Source organism: Esox lucius, chromosome 3, assembly GCF_011004845.1.
Source record: "Esox lucius isolate fEsoLuc1 chromosome 3, fEsoLuc1.pri, whole genome shotgun sequence".
NCBI lineage: Eukaryota > Metazoa > Chordata > Actinopteri > Esociformes > Esocidae > Esox > Esox lucius.
This window is the reverse complement of record NC_047571.1, coordinates 3,210,001-3,219,600: the sequence shown is the minus strand read 5'-3', so window position 1 is coordinate 3,219,600 and position 9,600 is coordinate 3,210,001. Positions and strand designations below refer to the sequence as shown.

Sequence of the window (9,600 nt, the reverse complement as noted above, 5' to 3'; positions counted from 1 at the left end):
ATAATATACATAACAACGAAAAATAGCAGCTATTTAAAAAAGAATAGAATGGGGAATATGAACAATGTGGGTAGTATTGAATGTTATAGATATAAAAAGCAATAATATACATAACAATCTAAACTAGCAGCACTGTGATGTGGTGTCTGTTTACTTCCCCACACAGCAGAATACTCCTACGCGGATCCGCGTCCAAGTCGCGAAACCCGCGTGAGTGTCACATTCGTTTTAGCGCCGCCCAGAGGATCCGCTCCGCCTCCGGGCAGCGCCATGAATTCGACTGTCCGACACTGGACCCGTTTCGGATCCGCAGAAGTGTACGTGCCTTTACTTTAACGGTTGAAGTTGCTACACCAAGAGCCGAGACAGTCGTCAGTGGAGATTTTCTTTCCTGGAACACGGTTGCGCTGAACTATTTGAGTAAGTGTATTGATTTATTGCGAAATTCACAGCAAACATAGGCCTTTGTGTTTTTTAAATCATCATGTATAATGATTGTAATGACGTTGTTTGATATTAGGACTTTTGTACAACATACTATTGTTAGCTGAGAGGTGATTATCATGTAGCCCATTTGATTTAAAATGGGATAGTCATTTCGGCAGAATATGTTATGGTATTGTGATAAAGACTGGTTTGGTCTGTTTTTTAATGTGTCGCTGTTATCCATATGTAGCTTATGTTAGCAGCATGTAGCTGCTAGCTAGCATGCTGCTATGCGCGATTACATCATTTCGCAAGTATTGAGAATGCCTACATATAGCTATATGCTTGAGTTCACGTTTGCGATGCAAACCTATAGCAATGCCTATATATAGCTATATGTTTCAGTTCACGTTTTCGATGCAAACCTATAGCTGATAAATTGGCACTGGTATTTCAATGAAGTGGGGTCAATATTACAGTCAGTGAACCACGTGTCTGCACGTGTTAGCATGTTTAGCTTCTAGCTAGCTGTGCATTGTTAAGTTAGCATTTTGGCTAGTTTGGTCTAGTGTAGTGTCTATCTGCCATCCTCTTTATAATGAAAATCAAGCTTCGGCATTTTAATCACTGTTTAAGTCGGTTCAGACAACTAATGGGTATTGGCGCCTGTTTAAACGTCAAGAAGTACGGCTTATCTGCTAATGGTTGCTACCATAGACTGTATATAAAATGGACGACGCCCTTTCGCTCTTTTCCATTGGTGAAAAATGAAGCCACCAGTGTCCCGATACGGCGCGGACATCTTGGACTTGCGTCTGCGCAGATAGCGATCTTGGGACCAGTCCTGCGCAGTAGTTATGCGCAGTAGCGAGCAGGAAGTCGTAAAGCCGCAAAATCAACGGCCCCTCCCCTGTGCCCCGCCCTCACTCTCCCTCGTAATCAATCGCAAGTCCAAGTACAGTACAATCTTTGCTTGTTAAACCTAGACGATATGTTATAGCCTAACTTACATCATGTTTAACCTTAATTTAGAATAGGCCTAATACAAAAATAATTGGTAACTTCTAGCTAACAATCCCCTGCTAGCTATTAACATGGCTATTAACGAGGCTTGTTGTCTTTTAGCTAACGTTAGCTAGCCCATTACATTTATTTACTAATTAAATAGCTTATAAATTTAACTTACCGAAAAAAATTCAAAGATCGATTGGAAATGCCAGATCGGTTAGCACAATGTACTGCATAACAACCCATTATGTCCGTGTGAAATTATATCAATTATAGAAATTTAGAGATTAAATGTAAAGCTCCAATCTCCTCAGTCCTCCGAAGGAGGATGGCGCTTCAGTGGCTCCTTGGCTCAGATAGCTTTCAATCAAAGCTGTGAATCACGACGTCACACCACCGTTTTTAGAGCATTAAATAACTAACTAAAAACCAACTTATTTTAAAAACAAACTCTTGAATTTACATTAGCGTGATACAAACTACAGTAAATGACAGAAACCAGCTTCGGAAAAAGGATAATTGAAGGGTAATTTAATTGTTTAGTTGGTCTCGCGTCCCATTGAATAACATGGGGAGGGCGGGGTTTATGACCTATACTGGGACCACTCACCAGGGGGCGATCGAGACGTTTTGGCTTCACTTTTCAGGGCTTGTGCGGCACGCTTGGTTGCTACCGACCATTACCTTGAAACCATTCAGCAAATACACAGTACATATGGTGATTTAACAACACCGCTCATTTTACACAGTTTAAAATGAGCGGCTAGTAAGGAGTGAACATTGCTAGCTAGCCACGTTTTTCAAGTTGGTTTTGAGCGGTATGTACCCCCACTAACCTAGAAAATGGGTTTAAAACAGTAACATTAGCTAGCTAGCTAATTCGGGGGAATGCGCCATGCAGAGAGTCAGAGGCAGAGGGACAGTCACCGCAGCGTTAGCTAACGTTAGCTTCTTGTTTCATCTGGGGTCTAATAAACAGTCTAGTTTGTAGCAATGAAACAGACAACACCACTATTCAACAATGTTTTTATTTAAATACAACATTAGAAATGATAACTTTTACACACCTGATCAACATGTGACATGGACATGACAGGAACAGGGGCAGATGACAGAGTTCTTTCTGAGGACACTGCGCCACACTCTTCAGCTGCACTTGCAATGCCAGAGGTGCAAGTTGTTACTGAAGATGACATGGAATTGGGGGCAGATTTTGATGATGTGTATTGTGATGGGGATGTGACATCAGGTTCGGATTCTGAAAATGATGATGACCTAACATCACTTTCTGATAACATTGCCAACTGGGCAGTGAGTTTTGGCATTTCCATCATTGCCCTGACTGCACTGTTGAGTATACTCCATATAACCCATCCCAATCTGCCAAAGGATGGTAGGACCCTTCTCAAGACGAAAACGCATTATGCTATTCAGGAGAAGGCTGGGGGGAACTACCATCACTTTGGCATCCTTTCCTCCTTGAAGGCCACTATAAGCAAATATGCCAAAACACTGGCAGAGGGCATGACATTGGGGCTGCAGATTAATATAGATGGTCTACCTTTATTTAAAAGTTCCACTGTCCAGCTGTGGCCCATCCTTGGCTTATTGGTTACCGTCCCCATGATGGAACCTGTGGTCATTGGGGCGTACTGTGGACCAAAAAAACCTAGTTCGGCCATAGAGTTCCTATCTGATTTTGTCAATGAACTACAGGAGCTAGAGGCTGGGTTTTGCTTTGGCAATAAGAACTTTAAAATTGAGCTTCACACTGTAGTCTGTGATACCCCTGCACGGGCCTTTGTGAAAAAAACAAAGGCCCATAATGCTTACCATGGGTGTGATAAGTGCCTACACCCGGGGCAATACCAGAACCGGCGTATGACGTTCCCTGGACCAGAGCACCCCCAGAGAACAGACATCTCATTCAACCTGATGGTTGATGAACTACACCACCACGAGGGTCCGCATCCATTTAAAAACATCACGGTTGGCATGGTATCGCAGTTTCCCTTGGATTATATTCATCTAGTGTGTTTGGGCATCATAAGGAAACTGCTGCAGACCTGGCTCCGGGGTCCGTTAACAGTAAGACTGCCGGCATTAATGGTAGACAGGATGTCAAGCAAACTCCAGTCAATGAGGCCCTACGTGCCAATTGAGTTTGCCAGGAGACCACGGTCGCTTAGGGAGTTGGACCGTTGGAAGGCGACTGAATTCCGACAGTTTTTACTGTACACTGGCCCTGTGGTGCTGGCGGGATTCCTGGATCGGAACATGTACCACAATTTCATGCTCCTGTCAACTGCTATATCGATTTTGGTAAGCCCTGAACATCTCAACCTTGCTGACTATGCTGGACAAATGCTAAAATCTTTTGTCAACCATTTTGGTGAGCTGTATGGGACAGACCAGATTGTGTACAATGTCCACTGTCTGGTCCACCTGGCAGACGAGGTGAAGAGACATGGCTGTCTGGACTCTTTTTCAGCGTTCCCATATGAGAACCACCTCGGGAAAATAAAAAAACTCATTAGAAAACCTCAGTTCCCACTAGCTCAGCTCATTCGGCGCCTTTCGGAGGTTACAGCTACCAAATTTGTTGCTGATGCAGACATTACACTGAAAAAGGAGCATTTTGTGGGCCCAATTGTTGTTGGCATGGGAGTTCATGCGCAATATGGGGAAATGCGTTGTGAAAGGTGGACTGTCAAATTAACAACAGGGGACAACATGTTTCTGGTGGGGGATAAAGTCTGCCTTATCAAAAACATTATCCAAAATGATAATGGTGTGTACGCTATTTACACAGAATTTTCCCGGATGTCTCCATTCTATACCTACCCCTTCAACTCCAACAGAATAAATATTTTTTGTAAATGACGCATCTGACGAGCTGAAGTTGGTTGAGGTGATCCTCGAAGTACTCCTTCCACCGCCCGACGACATCCTCAGTTGAGGTCAACAGCTGCCCACCTCTACTGTAAACAGCGTTGGTAGGGCACTGTTTCCCTCTCCTGAGGCGCCGGATGGTTTGCCAGAATCTCTTCAAGGCCAGCCGATAGTCCTCCACAACCACCCGGGCTGCAGCCCGCTTGGCCTGTCGGTACCCGTCAGCTGCGTCAGGAGTCCCACAAGCCAACCAGGCCTGATAGGACTCCTTCTTCAGCTTGACGGCATCCCTTACTTCCGGTGTCCACCACCGGGTTCGGGGATTGCCGCCTCGACAGGCACCGGAGACCTTACAGCTCCGAGCGGCCACAGCTCCGAGCGGCCGCTTCGACAATGGCGGTGGAGAACATGGTCCACTCGGACTCAATATCTCCAGCCTCCCTCGGGATCCAGTCGAAGCTCTGCCGGAGGTGGGAGTTAAAGATCTCTCTGACAGGAGACTCGGCCAGACGTTCCCAGCAGACCCTTACAGTACGCTTGGGCCTGCCGAGTCTGTCCAGCTTCCTCCCCCGCCATCGGATCCAACTCACCACCAGGTGGTGATCAGTTGACAGCTCCGCCCCTCTCTTCACCCGAGTGTCCAAGACATACGACCGCAGGTCAGATGAGACGACAACAAAGTCGATCATCGACCTGCGGCCTAGGGTGTCCTGGTGCCACGTGCACTTATGGACACCCTTATGCTTGAACATGGTGTTCGTTATGGACAAACTGTGACTAGCACAGAAGTCCAATAACTGAACACCACTCAGGTTCAGATCAGGGGGGCCGTTCCTCCCAATCACGCCCCTCCAGGTGTCACTGTCGTTGCCCACGTGGGCGTTGAAGTCCCCCAGTAGAACAATAGAGTCCCCAGTCGGAGCACTTTCCAGCACCCCTCCCAGAGACTCCAAGAAGGTCGGGTACTCTGCGCTGCGGTTCGGCCCGTAGGCACAAACAACAGTGAGAGACCTATCCCCGACCCGTAGGCGCAGGGAAACGACCCTCTCGTTCACCGGGGTAAACTCCAACACATGGCGGCAGAGCTGGGGAGCTATAAGCAAACCCACACCAGCCCGCCGCCTCTCACCATGGGCAACTCCAGAGTGGTGAAGAGTCCATCCTCTCTCAAGGAGTGTGGTTCCAGAGCCCAAGCCGTGGGTAGAGGTGATCCCGACTACCTCTAATCGGAACCTCTCAACCTCACGCACTAACTCAGGCTCCTTCCCCGCCAGCGAGGTGACATTCCACGTCCCTAGAGCTAGTTTCCGTGTCCAAAGATCAGTTGTCTAGGCCCCTGCCTTCGACCGCCACCCGATCCTCTTCGCACCGGCCCCTTATGGTCCCTCCTGTGGGTGGTGAGCCCACGGGAGGGCGGCCCCACGTCGCCCGTTCGGGCTGAGCCCGGCTGGGCCCCATGGGGGAAGGCCCGGCCACCAGGCGCTCGCATACAAGCCCCAACCCCGGGCCTGGCTCCAGGGTGGGGCCCCGGCTGCGCCATACCGGGCGACGTCACGGTGCTCATAATTTTATTCATCATTAAGGGGGGTTTGAACCGCTCTTAGTCTGACCCGTCGCCTAAGACCTGTTTGCCTTGGGAGACCCTACCAGGGGCATATAGCCCCAGACAACATAGCTCCTAGGGTCACTCGGGTACTTAAACCCCTCCACCACGTTAAGGTGGCAGTTCTTGGAGGGGCCTTGGGGCACCATTCAGGTTAACTTTCAGCCCATCTTACTTGCCTATTTGTATACATTGTAGGCCTATACTTGTGCATGCTTTAGTCCATGTTATTCCTTTTTTGATGATGAATAAATACCCTTTTTCTTTCTTTCTACATTAAGGATGCCTTTTCTTCTGATTGAGTTTCAAGAAAGCAAGGACATTGCTGTTGTGCCAGGTGACTGGTATGATGACGGGATGGTGTACTGGCCCAACTTTGAACGTGTCAAACGGGCAGCTGCTAACGAGGAAAAGCATGAGCCAAACTGGCCAAGATTTGACGTAAAGGTCGTCAGAACTTGTGGTATGCCAATTCATAAAATTGTTGTTTAAAAATAATTTCATGGTTGCTTCTCCTTATGCTTGGTATAACCTATTTCTATTTTCTGAAAATGCACGTGAAATAGTTTTTGCCTTGCATTGTTTAAAATGTTCTATTTATATCTGTTGATGCTATTCTTGGCCAGGTCTCTCTTGTAAGAGATATTGTGTTCTCAACAAGACCAACCTGGTTAAATAAAGATAATGATACTAACAATTATCATCAATAATAATATTCTGTGCAGCTCTACCGCTAATTTGAAACTATTAAATTTTAGACAACTACAAAGACACCATCAGGCTAATGGACCAATATGAGACCGGCTGCAACACCTCTGAGCTACAGTCTGAGGCAGAGCAGGAGTGGGAGCTGCCAGAGAAACGAGTCAGGAAGCCAGTGTAAGTGGGTTCGGTCTTGTTTTTGTTATGTTTCCACAGAAATAAGGTTATTTCCTCTTGCATTCAAAAATACTATATGCATTATATGTATATTTGGCAATTTTTGGATTGCAATAACCAAAATGATACGGTTACTTAACAGCCATCGTTTTGGGGACTGATGAGAGTGACGAAGAGCCCGAAAATGGTGACTTAGCTTCTCTGAGGTCGCCACGACCTTCCAACTTGGCTGGTGTATCAGTTGGAGCCTCAAGCCCAACTGGCAGAGTAAGGAATAATCTCTTAACATCAAAATAACAAATCATAATATTAATAATATAGATATGGTTTACCTTGTTAGTGCTAAAGATATTCCCCTCTCTTTGTATCCATTCCTCCAGCTCCACTATCTCGCCGAGTGCCAGGCAGCAGAGTCACTACTCCTCAACCTGGAGGAAACTGTCTAGGTAAAGTGGCCCTATCTAGATTAACACAGCAATGGTCAGTCTTTCAAATCAACAGATTGCATCTGCATTACCATATCAGATTTTCTGCATACTTTCTTTTTCTGCATACCATTCTTTGTAAACCCTAGAAATGGTTGTGCGTGAAAATCCCAGTAACTGAGCAGATTGTGAAATACTCAGACCGGCCCGTCTGGCACCAACAACCATGACACGCTCAAAATTGCTTAAATCACCTTTCTTTCCCATTCTGACATTCAGTTTGGAGTTCAGGAGATTGTCTTGACCAGGACCACACCCCTAAATGCATTGAAGCAACTGCCATGTGATTGGTTGATTAGATGATTGCATTAATGATTAATGATTAATGGTGTTCCTAATAATCCTTTAGGTGAGTGTATTTTTCAAGAAACAATAAAATGGCTCAGTTTCAATATTTGATGTTTAGTGTTGCTGCCCCAAAATTGTGGAATGCAATCCCACCATCAACACGCAACTCACTCTCCATTTGCACCCTCAGGAACAGGCTAAAATCTCACCTCTTCACCATGGCTTTCCCCTCATAGCTTGGTCCACAATCAGCTACACCCGTTTACTCCTGCTATTTGTTTATTTTGTTTTGATTTTCTCGTTATCTGTTCTTATTACTGTGATTGATGTACGGTGTCCTTGGATTTTTTGAAAGGTGCCTAAAATGCAATATGTTATTATTTTTACACAAGGTCCCACATTTTTTGGTAATGTGGTTGTATAAAGACTGTTTTCTAATAATATCTGACACTGTTTTTTTCTGTGGCTTCATGTCATCTGATAACTGTTCTAATCTCTCTGGTATAATAGAAAACAATTTTGTCATAAACCTCACAGGAGAAAATTATCCGTAGTTATGGTAATCCTAAAATAAGAAAACAGAAATCATTTATGAGAAATAACAGTTTTTCTGAATGTAAATGGGTTATTTTCAAAGAAAAACTTTTAAGCTGTGATTATATGGATTTACATGTGTAGTCTTTTGCCAGCCTGTCCATTGAGTTTAGACTGAAGTAACCTAAATCCATGTGCTTTAAAACAGGTCACTCCTGGATAAAAGGTTACTCCCGTACTATGAATTTGGCTGGCTGTAGCTGATATCGCTCACATCAGTTCAATCAATACAACATATTTTTAAAGGCCTTTTTACATTAGCATGTGCTTATACAGATACTCCGGCAAACACGTTACGCAACCACAACCAACCGTTACATAACATTGTGGAAACATTGTCTGAAGGTAATTGCATGACCACATAATTGCTAATGTTCCGTACCTGCTCAGGACATCACAAAAACTTAATTACTGACAATGTAACAACTTAAGTACCAGTTTGATAGCAACCCTTCATTCAAAATTTGAACTCCTATTTTTGTTGCTACATCATATTTTGCTTACAATGTCATTACTTGCCACCACACTGGAAACCACATATTCCAAATATTCAGATGAAGAAACAAGAACTCCCCAATACATGCAATTTAGCTAAATTCAAATGCCATGTAATCTCACACAATACCGGATAGAAAGCATAAACAATTGAAGTGGCAATGCTCGAGTGTCACGCCATTTCTTGTTCGTTGTAGTTTTTACTCCTAATTAGTTGTACAAAGTTTACCTCAGGAAGTATATTACCGGTACCTATGGTACTTTCTGATATGTTTTACAATTTTTATGGATTACTTTTTTTTTTTACTCCAGTTTAAGATCATTCTTAATGATAATTCTTCATTTATTTTCTGATTCAGTTGTGTCTGAGTTTTCACCGGTACTCTTCTGCTACTGTGGTTACCCTACTATAGTACTATAGTTATTATTTTTAGTAACTGAGTGCCTTCAGTCGTTATAATTTTTCTTCTAATTGAGCTATTTTTCTTTTTAGAAATCTTGTAATCATTGATGTTAACCTTTCAAACTACAGCAATGTACTTTCGGTTTTTCGAATATAACAGTTTTTCAATTTAGTAATATGGGAAATGGTGGGAACATGGAGTAGGAGAAAGCAAGAGGAGAAAGAAGTTGAGTGATGGAGGGAGAAAAATAAACTAATAAATAAAACAATTTCTGTCAAATCTTTCTTTGTACTTTTTTTACTTTTGCTTTTGAAACAAGTACATTTAATATGAGCTACTTAAAGACTTTTACTCAAGGGATTTTCTGATTGGTGACATTCACTTTTACCAGAGTCACTTTTACCAGAGTCACTTTTAAGTACGATATCTGTATTTTTACTCAAGTATGATAATCCAGTACTTTATAAACCACTGGTTAACACTGAATAACATTAACTGTATATCAAGCCAACTAACGTTTGGGTTG

General features: G+C 43.8%; 1 long non-coding RNA gene across 2 annotated transcripts in view; it reads left to right on the top strand.

The window, feature by feature from the left end:
* Window positions 1–228: 228 nt before the first annotated feature.
* LOC109615624 overlaps window positions 229–9,600 on the top strand; it is a 51,885-nt gene continuing 42,513 nt past the window's right edge. Inside the window, exons 1-5 of one of the 2 annotated variants that reach the window (XR_003777742.2) lie at window positions 229–420; window positions 6,211–6,392; window positions 6,688–6,808; window positions 6,951–7,075; window positions 7,189–7,254. This is a non-coding gene — a long non-coding RNA (uncharacterized LOC109615624). Of the gene's footprint in view, window positions 421–6,085; window positions 6,393–6,687; window positions 6,809–6,950; window positions 7,076–7,188; window positions 7,255–9,600 lie in introns of those variants that run through there. The other variant, XR_004575111.1, reaches the window with a different exon arrangement.